This window comes from Ranitomeya variabilis, chromosome 2, assembly GCF_051348905.1.
Source record: "Ranitomeya variabilis isolate aRanVar5 chromosome 2, aRanVar5.hap1, whole genome shotgun sequence".
Lineage (NCBI taxonomy): Eukaryota > Metazoa > Chordata > Amphibia > Anura > Dendrobatidae > Ranitomeya > Ranitomeya variabilis.
Genome location: NC_135233.1, coordinates 224115086 through 224131255, shown reverse-complemented (window position 1 = coordinate 224131255; position 16170 = coordinate 224115086). Strand labels below are relative to the sequence as shown.

Below are 16170 nucleotides of genomic sequence, written 5' to 3'. Positions count from 1 at the left end.
GTTCGTTCTCTCCGTCCTCCAGATGATATGGTAGGACGCACCCGTATGACGGGGTAGGCCTGGAGTTCTTCCGGGACCCTAGAGTCGCCCCTCTCCCACAGCTGCCTCCGTTGTCTGCTTAAGTGTTTAGTGAGACAGCCAACCTGTAATTAGCTGTCCGGCCGTGGTTTGCAGTGTACTTAAAGTCTCTTACTTGCTCGGCGTTCCGGCCACCGACTGTTTGCGCCTCAGAAGGATGTTGCCTCAGTCTAACAGCACGACTCCTTCTGGTCCCAATCTCTCTTTACTGTATTCCCGTTGTGCACTGGTTAGTTCTGCTCTGAGAAGTCTGCCAGGATCCCATCCCTGACAGGTCCTCTCACTAGCTCTTCCCAGCTACTTCTCCCTGTCTTCCTGTCCAACCCCCAGTTTTACCAGAGTGTGAGGAGTGGCCTACTAGATAGAACCACCCCCCCTGGTGGCCGGAGTGTGAAGTGTGGTGTGAGTGTACCTGGTCAGAGAAACTCCTTAGTGCAATCAGACGTACCATAGCTCCCCATAGTGGCGGAGCCACAGTACTGCAACGACCAGGACTCTGGGGCGCTGCAGCGGCACAGAGGCAAGGGGTGCTGTCACAAGAAGTGCAATGTTTGGGAAGATGGTGAGGGAGTACCTTGCAGATCGTGCAAACATCCTCCGGGATTCCTATGTGCCTTTGAATTATTGGGTATCCAAGCTGGACACGTGACATGAACTGGCTGTCTACACCTTGGAGGTCCTGGCCTGCCCTGTTGCTAGCGTTCTGTCAGAGAGGGTTTTTAGTGCCGCTGGTGGAATTATAACAGAAAAGCGCATCCGTCTGTCAACTGAAAATGCTGACAGGCTGACTCTTATAAAAATGAACAAGGCCTGGATTGGGAAAGACTTCTGTACACCACCAAGTGAAAACAGCGAAACATAACCATTAACCTCAAATACATTCTCTCTTTTGGGGAGGCGTATTCTTATGCACCTCTTCACAACCCAACATGGGTATACGCTTACAGATTTGGTCTGTTTGTTCTTATCCTCCTCCTTATCCTAATCCTCCTCCTCCAGAACCAATATATCACCAGCGTGAACGTGGTCTGTACGGTGCATTTTGGCCAAGGATGCTCTGATGGCACTCTTATTTTTTTTTAAAAAGGACAACACATTGGGGAACTGGGCATGACATTACATTGGGCCTACTTCTTAACTCGGTCTCCTGCAAACTGTCCTGTACCTGCCAGTAGATCACCAGGGTGAATGTGCTCTGTACTGTTATAGGCCAGTGAATTTTGGGCAAAGGGGCTGTGCTGGCAATATTTTTTTAAGTCCAAAAAGGACAACACATTGGGAAATTGGGCATGACATTACATTGGGCCTACTTCTTAACTCAGTCGCCTGTTGTGGATTCTGTTTTTGGGCTCCCTCTGGTGGTTACAAGTGGTACTGGGTGACTTTGGTGGGTTGCGGTCTCTGGTTTCCACCTGTCCATCATAGGCTGGGTGTTTCCTATTTAACCTGGCTTTCCTGTCATTCCCTTGCCGGCTATCATTGTAATCAGAGTGTCTCTGTTTGCCTCTGCTACCTGCTCCTATAATCTGCTGGACAAGCTAAGTTCTGATTTTCTTGTTTTTTGTGTTCTGCCTTATCATGTTTTTAGTCCAGCTTGCATACATATGAGTCTTTGCTGCTGGTTGCTCTGGTGGGCTGAAATTACTCCCCATGTACCATGAGTTGGCACATGGGTCCCAGTAATTTCAGGATGGTTTTTTGAAGAAAGGGTTTTTCGCTGACCGCCTAGATCTCTTTTGTATCCTTCTGCTATCTAGCTTTAGCGGGCCTCATTTTGCTAAAACTGTTTTCATACCTGCGTATGTGCCTTCCTCTTAATTCACCGTCATTATATGTGGGGGGCTGCTATCCCTTTGGGGTATTTCTCTAGGAGGCAAGAGAGGTCTGCTTTTCATCTTCTAGGGGAAGTTAGTTCTCCGGCTGGCGCGAGACGTCTAGAGTCCCCGTAGGTACGTTCCCCGGCTGCTGATAGTGTTTGTGTTAAGTTCAGGATCGCGGTCAGCTCAGGTTCCATCACCCTAGAGCTTGTCCTATTTTTGTGCTTGCCCTTTTGGTGATTCCCTGCCATTGGAATCATGACAGTCGCCTGCAATCTGTCCTGTATCTGCCAATAGATCACCAGGGTGAACGTGCTCTGTACGGTGCATTTTGGCCAAGGGGCAGGGCTGGACTGGGACTAAAATTCAGTCCTGGCATTTGAAGTCACACAGGCCCACTTGTCGCCTGGTGACTGTATAATATCTTTGTACAATTGTAGGTTACAAGAAGTGAGGGGAGTGTAACACAACTATATAACATATAATTACAGCTGTATCCAGCATTACAGCTCAGTCCCCATAGAATGTAATGCAGCACAGCCCCCATAGAATGTAATGCAGCACAGCCCCATAGAATTTAATGCAGCCCAGCCCCATAGAATCATGTAATGCAGCACTGCCCCATAGAATCATGTAATGCAGCACTGCCCCATAGAATCATGTAATGCAGCCCAGCCCCATAGAATCATGTAATGCAGCACTGCCCCATAGAATGTAATGCAGCCAGCCCCCCCCCCCCTACAATCCAGTTATCACCCATTGATATGTAATAATAAAAAAACAAAGTCTACTCACCTTTAATCTTGCCCCGCGCTGCTGCTCCTGGCTCCGGTCTCAGCAGCTGCAGTCTGCCCGCCCGGTCACACAGCAGGTGCGCGATGATATGACGTCATCGCGCACCCACAGTGTCAGCGGCAGGCAGAGCGGGGAATGATGGGAGAGGGAGCGTCAGCAGACGCTCTCTCCTCCATCATTGCATTCAACTGTACCGGTGTCTATGACGCCGGTATAGTTGAATGCGGGGCCGGGAGTGTGCTGACAACGGGGGGAGTGTGCCGACAACGGGGGGAGTGTGCCGACAGCGGCACACTCGAGCCACCCACTACTGCCACCGACCCTTCTGGCATTTGCCAGAACTGCCCGATGGCCAGTCCGGCCCTGCCAAGGGGGCTGTGATGGCACTCTTAGTTTTTTAAAAAGATCCCACATTGTGGAATTGGGCATGACATTCCATTGGGCTGACTTCTTAACTTGCTCTCCTGCAATCTAAAATGTTCCTGCCACTAGATCACCAGGGTAAACATGCTCAGTACTGTTATAGGCCGTTAATATTTGGGCTAGGGGCATGCGATGGCACTAGTGTACTTTTAAAAAAGGTACTGTCGGGGTCGTCACGACAATAACCCTCATTCACCAGTCATCCCAAATTAAAGTATGAGCAGAGCATTTGGTACCGGGTAAGAATGAGTCAGACAAATAGCTGGTTCAATCTCAGTTGATGCTCGTGCGTCTACCAGTATCGGCCACGATCACAGCAACTGCGTTTATTTCCGGATACACAGTACTATATTGTGTGTTAGGAGAAGGAATGCATTGGGTGGGGTTTAAGCAGTATATGTCTAGTATTCAGTCTTTCTGATTTGTCCTGATGTCTCCTGGCGAATCCTCCTTTCTTCACATTCCTCAAGTTTCAATTTAAGAAGAAATGATACTTCTTTCCTCAGAGACAAAAAGTAGGGCAAAGGTGAATACTGGCAGCCATTTTAAATACAATTACATCTACATTAGCTAGCAGATGGGAAAAACTTATTGTTTCACAGTATAAGAATACAACAGTACAAAAAGTGTATGAAGATATATCTTTTCACCTTGACAGTACCCCCTTTGGGGAATTGTTTGGCAGATCATGCACTGCATTACAAGTCTCAGAGACCCACACCACTACATTGGCCCTAATTCTTAACTGTCTCCTGCAATGTCTCTTCCTTATCTCCGACAACATGACCTGGGTGAACATGCTTTGTATTGTTATAGGCCCGTGAAGTTTGGGCATGGGTGGCTGTGATGGCAATAGTATATTTTTAAAAAAGGTACCCCCCATTGGTGAAACCACATCCTTGATAGCAAACACTTCACATTTGTGTACCTTAAAGAGCTGACTGGAAAAGCTCCTTTTTGTGTTGCCTGGTTGCGCAAATTGGACACAATACACTTCATATAAATTTGATAATGCAATGATGTTAGTTTGGCTCAGTAGTTTATTACAAATATTTCTTTGTCCACTATATTAGTTTCTCTCCTTGAGAGCGATAACTTTGGCTGCCTCAAATGTACAAATGGCGAATATACAAATGGCGATTTGTAAACAAGATTAAAATACTGTACACCGAATGCATTCAGACAATCACATAGCTGCATGTCTTGTAAAACATTTACAAATGTGACAGACAATGCTCATAATGCACCATGTTGATAAATGTTTGTTTTCTCACTTCAGAAACAGTTTGAAGCCTCTATATGTTTGCTGTTTGTCGTTGTAAAACATTAAGGTTTACTGAAACTCTGCCTGTGGTGGTTTGATCTAAATCCTTGTGGTTTTTATTTTCTAGTGGTTTATGGCCACTCGTCTGATGACTCCATGATATCTCAGTTTAATACACCCGTGAAAGCTGGCCACTTGAAGGTCTGGGTGAAACTAGAGTTACTACATAGTGTAAATCACTATATAAGACCAGAGAAACATGACTAAGACAGATACCAAAACTGGGGTACCTGTACATGTACAGTGTGCTGATACCTGCATAATTGGGGACGCCCATGCAGTGTAGGTAATCTCAAAGGGGTTCTCTGTCTTGGTGTTGCTTCTCGGATATTCCAGACGGATGATATTTAAAAGCCTCTTGGTGATGATCTAAGTAGACTGTATGAAGTTAATCTTCATATATACACGTAATCAGTATATCTATGTAATCCTTATATGTAATCATTAACTTTTGTATGTTATTGGTAACATATACAAAAATGTACGCACTCACACTATTCAATCTTAATATTCCTTGAATTTTGTAGTTTGCAATGAAATTGCTTTGTATTGCTAGGATTAGACTTTTTTAAAGCCGTATCTGAACCTTAGTGTTAAAAACATGGCAAACACAATTGCCAAATTTCCTGTAAATAATTCTGCAAAGAGGGAACCATCATACCATAAAAAATACGAGTGGATTTTCATGGGCACATCCAGTATGTGTGTTCCAAGGCCTAATGGGGTGCATATGACTATGCAGCAGGGCTGGCCTTGCCGCCAATGTGTAAAACAAAGGAGTACGGAGTACAAAATGCATATTGTGAAGTGGATTTTCAGGGGCCCATCCAGTATGTGGGTTCAAAGGCTTATTGGGGTGCATATGAATTGGTAGCAGGGCAGGCCTTGAATTCAATGCAACACTTTTTCAGGAGTCCCCCCTGGACATCTTATGACAGGGGTACTGTGGTGCGTCGTAATTCTTGGCAGCCCATCCACTCACAGCATAGGCTACAACAGCTTAGGAGACCCACTGTTTCATATTGGCCCTTTAAGAAGATTAATGCCGCCTGATGCACCAGTAAAAATAGGCTCTGTGACTTTAAGAGTCCCTCCTTTATAAATGAAACAAGATGGGTCTGCTTATGTGTCACACACCACATGGCCAGTTAAATGTTACAATGACATTTCCCAGTGAATGCATTTGTAGTGGTTGAAAGCAATGTTAAAGTTGAAAAACGCTTCAAAAACGCTGCGTCTGAACTAAGCCTAAGAGGGAGAGGAAATTTTCGGCCTGGGGTTAAATATTTGGCCTTACAGGCCAGCAAAACCCATTTTGGTTTCGTTTTAATGTGTTTTTTGTGGCACCAGGAAAAATGGCATGAATCTCGGAAAAAAATTATTAAGGCTGTGAACTAGGAGTCAGGAATTTTTTCAGGGGCGATCCCCATGATGTTCCTGTGTCTTTTGAGCAGTGTTTCCATCATTTTTAGACCTTAAAAGGACCCCCGGGGGAGATCGTAGTAAAAGTACTTGGGTCTCCCATAGACTTATATTGGGTTCGCTGTTCTGGCCGAGTACCCGAGTATTCCAATTTGCTCGACCCCATCACTATTCAGAAATTAATATTTTGTGTACTAACCATAATTTTTAATCACAGCTTTCATGCATCTTGGCATGCTTTCCAGCAGTGTTTCACACTGCTTCTGGCGCAAAAATGTAAGCAGTTCTTTGTTTGATGGCTTGTGACTATCCATCATCCTCTTGATTACATTCCAGAGGTTTCCAGTGGGGTTCAGGTCTGGAGAATGGGCTGCCCATGGCAGGGTTTTGATGTGGTGGTTTCTTAATTTTGGCCAGAGCTGTATATATTACCCCAGTTGCCACTGCACACATGCAATCAGGAAGAGCTGAGTCGATGCTCAAGAATTAGCGCTTCTTAGGGTATGTTTCCACGGTCAGGAAACGCTGCTTGTTTGACACTGCGCAGAGCTGCAGCGTCAAACAAGCAGCGTCCAGATGTTCCAGCATAGTGGAGGGGATTTTATGAAATCCCGTCTCCACTATGCGTGGAAACCCGCACGCGGCGGCCCTGCGACTCCGGACATGCTGCGCGTCTTTTCAGATCGCAGCATGTCCGTACACCTTGCAGGGACGCAGCGTCCCCGCAAGGCATATCACAGGGCCCTATGGGAGCGAGCGATCATCCCGGATGTGAAGAGTTAACACATCCGGCATGATCGCGTCGCAGAAAGGGGGCGGGGCTTAGCGCCGAGCGGCTTCGTCACTGCGGCGATACCGCCGGCCATCCTGACAGTGGAAATATACCCTAATAGATGCTCCATTTCTCGTGCGGCTTATTAGTGTTGGTAGGGGCCAATGTCCATGGACCTTCACAGCTTTTTAATATCAGCCCTTAGCTGTCTGTTTTGCCGTAGCTGGTTATTAAAAATAGAGGGGGCCCCAATAAATTTTTTGGATGAGTCCACCCATTTTTTAATAACCAGCAAAGAAAAAGCAGACAGCTGTTCACTGATTAATAAGCTGAAAAGTTAAATCTTTATTGGGCCCTTCCCAGCATAATGAGACCAGCTCACAGCCAATGTGGTCTCGTACTTTCGCGTGGTAAAATGGGGGTAGTAAGCGGTAAAGGTGAAAAATAGAACAAAAAGGGGGTAAGCAGGACAATAGCCCTGAAAACAAATGTGGATAGTAAGATCACTTAAAATAACAGAGAATAAAAAGTAATAATAATCTTGAAAAAAGAGGCATAGGTCCAAATGTAGGAGGAGGTGTAGTAGGTGGATGAGCTTGAGGCGAATGTGGCGATGAAGGTGGAAGAGGCAGGGGATGAGGTATCCAACAGTTTTTTGGAGGATTTTTTTTTTTTTTTAGGGACAGCATTTAAAAGAACATAGTATAAAATAAAATAAAAAAAGAACAATGTAGATACAGTAGTCGGATGTCCTAGTGGAGGAGGAGGTGTAGGTGGACATTGCAGTGTAGGTGGAAGAGGCAGGCCTGATGGTATCCAACATTATTTTGGTGGATTTTATTTCTCTTCCTTTTTGGTAAGGCCCCAAAATAAAACAAATGGCAAATAAAATATAACAATGTCTGGGTGCAGATGGTACATTTGTCTGGTTTGCCAAAGGCAAAGACAAGTCCTGTGGACTCCACTCCTGGTTTCTTTTAATGAATGCGAGAGTGGCCACGTTGGCTTTGGACAGGTGAATGCGCCTATGTGTGATATCCCCTGCTGTAATAAACACATGTTCCAACATTACACTTGCCACGGGGCATGCCGGCACTTCCAAGTCAAAAAGTACAAGCCTAGGCCATGTGTCCAGTTTGGAAACCAAGAAGTTAAATGGGCAGACCCAACTTAGTACATGCAGACGTGTGGACATAGACATGTACTCTTCCACCATGTTGTTATAACGCTGGCACCTGGTTGTATAGACCGTATCAGATGGTGGTGCTGGATGCTGTGTCATGCTGATTAATTTTTTTCACATTTTAGCCATGTTAACCCTCCCTTCTGAGGTGGTGCCACAGCTGCGTTGGCGACTTCCTCCTCCTCTGCGTTGTGTTTCTTCTGTCAGGTGGGAACGCCGTCAGTAGTGCCTCTACCAGCATGTGCTTGTATTCACACATTTTGCCATCCCGCTCCAGTGACGGAACAAATAATGGTACTTTGTCTTTGCAGCAGGGATCCAGCAGGGTGGCCACCCAGTAATCAGTAAGGAAGATCTGGGCAACTCTGCGGTCGTTGCGCAGGCACAGCAGACTGTATTGGCTCATTCCGCCCTCTCTCTGTTGGAGTCCCTCAAGGCTCTGGCCTGGGGCCCCTACTTTTTTCCATCTATACCCTTGGCCTAGGATAACTCATAAAGTCCCATGGCTTCCAGTATCACCTGTATGCTGATGACACTCAGATCTACCTCTCTGGCCCAGATGTCACCTCTCTGTCCAGAATCCCGAAGTGTCTAGCAGCCATATCCTCCTTCTTCACCTCTCGCTTCCTAAAACTCAATGTAGACAAAACCGAACTCATCATCTTTCCTCCATCTCGCGTATCCCCCCTACCTGATCTATCTATTATGGTAAGCGGCATCACGCTCTCTCCCACACCTGAAATACGCTGCCTCGCGGTAACTCTCGAGTCTGCCCTGTCCATCAAACCGCACGTCCAAACTCTTGCCACCTCCTGTCGCCTCCAACTCAAACATATTGCCATAATCCGTCCCTTCCTCAGCCCTTAATCTACTAAAATGCTTGTGCATGCCCTCATCATCTCTCACCTCGACTACTGCAACATCCTCCTCTGTGGCCTCCCCGCTAACTCTCTTGCACCACTCCAGTCTGTCCTCAACTCTGCTGCCCGGCTAATCCACCTCTCTCCTCGCTACTCCCGTTTCTCCCCTCTGCAAATCCCTCCACTGGCTCCCAATTCCACAACGAATCCAGTTCAAACTACTAACAATGATCTACAAAGCCATCCACAACCTGTCCCCTCCCTATATCTCTGAACTTATCTCCCACTATCTTCCCTCACGTAATCTCCGATCCTCCCAAGACCTCCTACTCTCCTCCACACTTATTCCTCACACAACCGCCTCCAAGATTTCTCCCCAATATCCTTCATCCTCTCGAATTCCATGCCTCAACACGTCCGATTATCCGCCACCCTTGGATCCCTCAGATGGAACCTGAAAACTCATCTCTTCAGGAAAGCCTACAGCCTGCAATAACCATTCTGCCGCCTCACCACCACCAGAGCTACTGCACCCCCGACCTTTTGTCTCTTCCCCATTATCCCATAGAACGTAAATCCGCAAGGAAATGAAATTTCAACTCATAGCTGTCAAACAAGTTTATTACAAGATGAATAGTTAGAAATAAAAAAGAGAAATATATAAGTATGCATACATACAAATCAATAATAAAGAGTTTTAGAAATCAAAACAATGAATTAAACATTAAAGACAGATTAATAACAAAAGAAAAACACATTTTTTTACCAAAGTCCACTGTGCTTTAGCTGCAAAAATTGTATTGTGGTGCTTAAAGGCAACCTGTCACCCCCAAAATCGAGGGCAAGCTAAGCCCACCAGCATCAGGGGCTTATCTACAGCATTCTGTAATGCATTCTGTAATGCTGTAGATAAGCCCCCGATGTATCCTAAAAAATGAGAAAGAGGTTATATTATACTCACCCAGGGACAGTCCCAGTCCTGTCCGATGGGCATCGCAGTCCGGAGCCTCCTATCTTCATCAGATGACGTCCTCTTCGTGTCTCAATTCAGTAGACAGCGGGATGCCATACAGAAAAGAAAAACGATCACAATTGTGGGTATCCCCAACGTTTCGGCATCAAATAGCCTTTCTCAAGGGGTATCAGTTTATTTGTGATGCGACCAACAAGGTGAAAGGCTCCCGCTTAATCTTTTCAGCGTCCGGAACAAGGCTCCAAGTAAGGACAAAATGCTGCGGTCAGGTTTTGTCCTTGTCATTTTGTCCTTACTTGGAGCCTTGTTCCGGACGCTGAAAAGATTAAGCGGGAGCCTTTCACCTTGTTGGTCGCATCACAAATAAACTGATACCCCTTGAGAAAGGCTATTTGATGCCGAAACGTTGGGGATACCCACAATTGTGATCGTTTTTCTTTTCTGTATGGCATCCCGCTGTCTACTGAATTGAGATAATAAATATACATTTACTGCTGAAGATTTATGGTGTGCCGGAGTTATCTATAATACAGGTCCTTCTCAAAAAATTAGCATATAGTGTTAAATTTCATTATTTACCATAATGTAATGATTACAATTAAACTTTCATATATTATAGATTCATTATCCACCAACTGAAATTTGTCAGGTCTTTTATTGTTTTAATACTGATGATTTTGGCCTACAACTCCTGATAACCCAAAAAACCTGTCTCAATAAATTAGCATATTTCACCCGTCCAATCAAATAAAAGTGTTTTTTAATAACAAACAAAAAAACCATCAAATAATAATGTTCAGTTATGCACTCAATACTTGGTCGGGAATCCTTTGGCAGAAATGACTGCTTCAATGCGGCGTGGCATGGAGGCAATCAGCCTGTGACACTGCTGAGATGTTATGGAGGCCCAGGATGCTTCAATAGCGGCCTTAAGCTCATCCAGAGTGTTGGGTCTTGCGTCTCTCAACTTTCTCTTCACAATATCCCACAGATTCTCTATGGGGTTCAGGTCAGGAGAGTTGGCAGGCCAATTGAGCACAGTAATACCATGGTCAGTAAACCATTTACCAGTGGTTTTGGCACTGTGAGCAGGTGCCAGGTCGTGCTGAAAAATGAAATCTTCATCTCCATAAAGCATTTCAGCCGATGGAAGCATGAAGTGCTCCAAAATCTCCTGATAGCTAGCTGCATTGACCCTGCCCTTGATGAAACACAGTGGACCAACACCAGCAGCTGACATGGCACCCCACACCATCACTGACTGTGGGTACTTGACACTGGACTTCAGGCATTTTGGCATTTCCTTCTCCCCAGTCTTCCTCCAGACTCTGGCACTTGGGACCACTTAGCAACAGTCCAGTGCTGCTTCTCTGTAGCCCAGGTCTGGCGCTTCTGCCGCTGTTTATGGTTCAAAAGTGGCTTTACCTGGGGAATGCGGCACCTGTAGCCCATTTCCTGCACACGCCTGTGCACGGTGGCTCTGGATGTTTCCACACCAGACTCAGTCCACTGCTTCCTCAGGTTCCCCAAGGTCTGGAATCGGTCCTTCTCCACAATCTTCCTCAGGGTCCGGTCACTTCTTCTCGTTGTACAGCGTTTTCTGCCACATTGTTTCCTTCCAACAGACTTACCATTGAGGTGCCTTGATACAGCACTCTGGGAACAGCCTATTTGTTGAGAAATTTCTTTCTGGGTCTTACCCTCTTGCTTGAGGGTGTCAATGATGGCCTTCTTGACATCTGTCAGGTCGCTAGTCTTACCCATGATGGGGGTTTTGAGTAATGAACCAGGCAGGGAGTTTTTAAAAGCCTCAGGTATCTTTTGCATGTGTTTAGAGTTAATTAGTTGATTCAGAAGATTAGGGTAATAGGTCGTTTAGAGAACCTTTTCTTGATATGCTAATTTATTGAGACAGGTTTTTTGGGTTATCAGGAGTTGTAGGCCAAAATCATCAGTATTAAAACAATAAAAGACCTGACAAATTTCAGTTGGTGGATAATGAATCTATAATATATGAAAGTTTAATTGTAATCATTACATTATGGTAAATAATGAAATTTAACACTATATGCTAATTTTTTGAGAAGGACCTGTATATTGGACTCTTTTTCTCCAGAGCACCCCTGCCTAAGTATAGTGAGCACCCTTGACTTTTGTTTTGGTCCTCTTCGTGTCTTCACGCTGCGGCTCCAGCACAAAGTACTGCAGTGTGCAGGCCCCTCTGACCTTTCCCGGCGCCTGCGCACCACAGCGTGAAGACAAGAAGAGGAAGTCATCCTATTAAGATGGGAGGCCCAGGACCGGACCGCGACTTGGATCGGACCGCCAGCGTGAGTATAATATAACCTCTTTTTCTCATCTTTTAGGATACATTGGAGGCTTAACTACAGCATTACAGAATGCTGTAGGATAAGCCCCTGACGCTGGTGGGCTTAGCTTACCATCGATTTTGGGGGTGACAGGTTCCCTTTAACAGCCGGAGCCGGGGCGGGGGAGACGGAGCCGGAGCCGGGGAGACGGAGCCGGAGCCGGGGAGACGGAGCCGGAGCCGGGGAGACGGAGCCGGAGCCGGGGAGACGGAGCCGGAGCCGGGGAGACGGAGCCGGGGCGGGGGAGACGGAGACGGAGCCGGGGCGGGGGAGACGGAGACGGAGCCGGGGAGACGGAGCCGGGGAGACGGAGCCGGAGCGGGGGAGACGGAGCCGGAGCCGGGGCGGGGGAGACGGAGACGGAGCCGGGGCGGGGGAGACGGAGACGGAGCCGGGGAGACGGAGCCGGAGTCGGGGGAGACGGAGCCGGAGCCGGGGCGGGGGAGACGGAGCCGGAGCCGGGGCGGGGGAGACGGAGCCGGAGCCGGGGCGGGGGAGACGGAGCCGGAGCCGGGGAGACGGAGCCGGAGCCGGGGCGGGGGAGACGGAGCCGGAGCCGGGGCGGGGGAGACGGAGCCGGAGCCGGGGCGGGGGAGACGGAGCCGGAGCCGGGGCGGGGGAGACGGAGCCGGAGCCGGGGCGGGGGAGACGGAGCCGGAGCCGGGGCGGGGGAGACGGAGCCGGAGCCGGGGCGGGGGAGACGGAGCCGGAGCCGGGGCGGGGGAGACGGAGCCGGGGCGGGGGAGCCGGAGCCGGGGCGGGGGAGACGGAGCCGGAGCCGGGGCGGGGGAGACGGAGCCGGAGCCGGGGCGGGGGAGACGGAGCCGGGGCGGGGGAGACGGAGACGGAGCCGGGGAGACGGAGACGGAGCCGGAGCCGGGGAGACGGAGCCGGGGCGGGGGAGACGGAGCCGGAGCCGGGGCGGGGGAGACGGAGACGGAGCCGGGGAGACGGAGCCGGGGAGACGGAGCCGGAGCGGGGGAGACGGAGCCGGAGCCGGGGCGGGGGAGACGGAGACGGAGCCGGGGAGACGGAGCCGGAGCGGGGGAGACGGAGCCGGGGCGGGGGAGACGGAGCCGGGGCGGGGGAGACGGAGCCGGGGCGGGGGAGACGGAGCCGGGGCGGGGGAGACGGAGCCGGGGCGGGGGAGACGGAGCCGGAGCCGGGGCGGGGGAGACGGAGCCGGAGCCGGGGCGGGGGAGACGGAGCCGGAGCCGGGGCGGGGGAGACGGAGCCGGAGCCGGGGCGGGGGAGACGGAGCCGGAGCCGGGGCGGGGGAGACGGAGCCGGAGCCGGGGCGGGGGAGACGGAGCCGGAGCCGGGGCGGGGGAGACGGAGCCGGGGCGGGGGAGACGGAGCCGGGGAGACGGAGCCGGGGCGGGGGAGACGGAGCCGGGGCGGGGGAGACGGAGCCGGGGCGGGGGAGACGGAGCCGGGGCGGGGGAGACGGAGCCGGGGCGGGGGAGACGGAGCCGGAGCCGGGGCGGGGGAGACGGAGCCGGAGCCGGGGCGGGGGAGACGGAGCCGGAGCCGGGGCGGGGGAGACGGAGCCGGGGCGGGGGAGACGGAGCCGGGGCGGGGGAGACGGAGCCGGGGCGGGGGAGACGGAGCCGGAGCCGGGGCGGGGGAGCCGGAGCCGGGGCGGGGGAGACGGAGCCGGGGCGGGGGAGCCGGAGCCGGGGAGACGGAGCCGGGGCGGGGGAGACGGAGCCGGAGCCGGGGCGGGGGAGCCGGAGCCGGGGCGGGGGAGACGGAGCCGGGGCGGGGGAGACGGAGCCGGGGCGGGGGAGACGGAGCCGGAGCCGGGGCGGGGGAGCCGGAGCCGGGGCGGGGGAGCCGGAGCCGGGGCGGGGGAGACGGAGCCGGGGCGGGGGAGACGGAGCCGGGGCGGGGGAGACGGAGCCGGGGCGGGGGAGACGGAGCCGGGGCGGGGGAGACGGAGCCGGAGCCGGGGCAGGGGAGACGGAGCCGGAGCGGGGGAGACGGAGCCGGAGCCGGGGAGACGGAGCCGGAGCCGGGGCGGGGGAGACGGAGCCGGAGCCGGGGGAGACGGAGCCGGAGCCGGGGCGGGGGAGACGGAGCCGGGGCGGGGGAGACGGAGCCGGAGCCGGGGCGGGGGAGACGGAGCCGGAGCCGGGGCGGGGGAGACGGAGCCGGAGCCGGGGCGGGGGAGACGGAGACGGGGCGGGGGAGACGGAGACGGAGCCGGGGCGGGGGAGACGGAGCCGGAGCCGGGGCGGGGGAGACGGAGCCGGAGCCGGGGGAGACGGAGCCGGAGCGGGGGAGACGGAGCCGGGGCGGGGGAGACGGAGCCGGAGCCGGGGAGACGGAGCCGGAGCCGGGGCGGGGGAGACGGAGCCGGAGCCGGGGCGGGGGAGACGGAGCCGGAGCCGGGGAGACGGAGCCGGAGCCGGGGCGGGGGAGACGGAGCCGGGGAGACGGAGCCGGAGCCGGGGCGGGGGAGACGGAGCCGGGGCGGGGGAGACGGAGCCGGGGCGGGGGAGACGGAGCCGGAGCCGGGGCGGGGGAGACGGAGCCGGAGCCGGGGAGACGGAGCCGGGGCGGGGGAGCCGGGGCGGGGGAGCCGGAGCCGGGGCGGGGGAGACGGAGCCGGGGCGGGGGAGACGGAGCCGGGGGAGACGGAGCCGGGGCGGGGGAGACGGAGCCGGGGCGGGGGAGACGGAGCCGGGGCGGGGGAGACGGAGCCGGGGCGGGGGAGACGGAGCCGGGGCGGGGGAGACGGAGCCGGAGCCGGGGCGGGGGAGACGGAGCCGGGGCGGGGGAGCCGGAGCCGGAGCCGGGGCGGGGGAGCCGGAGCCGGGGGAGCCGGAGCCGGGGGAGCCGGAGCCGGGGAGCCGGAGCGGGGGAGACGGAGCCGGGGCGGGGGAGACGGAGCCGGGGCGGGGGAGACGGAGCCGGGGCGGGGGAGACGGAGCCGGGGCGGGGGAGACGGAGAGGGGGAGACAATTTAGTAATTATACTCATCTATCTGACATTATCAGATGCCCACAGTGTCATCCCTTTGGGTCCTCACATGGATTGTGGGGGCACCGCCATTCCACTTGGTGAAAAGAAGTCCAGTGATGAAATGACATCTGCAGGGAGGTCACTGCTCTGGGGGGCACAGGATGGGGAAAAGTCACAGTACCTAGAATAAAACAGAAAAAAAATCATGCAGAAAACTGGATACAAGTAGTGGCTGACACCAGTGGCCACCGGGCTAATACTGACCAGCACAGAGTGCGAGGGGAGAATAAAGTCAGGGATCTGGAGACATTGTTGTAAAGCTGCTTCGCTCCCAGAGGTCATAGCTCAGTCATCAACCTGACAGCATGTGTCCCCAATAATATTAATGAGAACACATTTTTTTTTTTTTTTTTTTATACATAAAAGAAAAAAAAAACCATGACCGACCCCTCACCACCAGGCAGAGATTCTCATGCTAAGTAATATCAATCCCTCAGATCTCCATCATCATTCATCCCCTCCCCTGTTCGCCCCCACACACGTAGCACTATACTTTCCTGCACCCCCCCCAGCGCAAGTGACATCACACACACTGACCTGCACACCACACAGACCCATGCGAGTAACATCAGCCCCATTCTCCCCAGGCAGCCCCATGCAAGCAACACCACCCCATTCTCCCCAGGCAGCCCCATGCAAGCAACACCACCCCATTCTCCCCAGGCAGCCCCATGCAAGCAACATCACCCCATTCTCCCCAGGCAGCCCCATGCAAGCAACACCCCCCCATTCTCCCCAGCAGCCCCATGCAAGCATCACCACCCCATTCTCCCCAGCTGCCCCATGCAAGCATCACCACCCCATTCTCCCCAGCTGCCCCATGCAAGCAACACCCCATTCTCCCCAGGCAAGCAACATCACCCCATTCTCTCCAGGCAGCCCCATGCAAGCAACATCACCCCATTCTCCCCAGGCAGCCCCATGCAAGCAACATCACCCCATTCTCCCCAGGCAGCCCCATGCAAGCAACATCACCCCATTCTCTCCAGGCAGCCCCATGCAAGCAACACCCCCCATTCTCCCCAAGCAGCCCCATGCAAGCAACACCCCCCCATTCTCCCCAGGCAGCCCCATGCAAGCAACACCACCCCATTCTCCCCAGGCAGCCCCATGCAAGCAACATCACC

The 16170-nt window shown here is 52.9% G+C and overlaps 1 long non-coding RNA gene across 1 annotated transcript; it reads right to left on the bottom strand.

Moving 5' to 3' along the window:
* Window positions 1-3497: 3497 nt before the first annotated feature.
* On the bottom strand, window positions 3498-15361 carry LOC143809271 (uncharacterized). The gene is made up of 3 exons (XR_013222190.1): window positions 15248-15361; window positions 15051-15164; window positions 3498-3609 (listed from the first exon to the last, which is right to left on the bottom strand). It is a non-coding gene; the product is annotated as an uncharacterized LOC143809271 (long non-coding RNA).
* Between the last annotated feature and the right edge of the window lie 809 nt (window positions 15362-16170).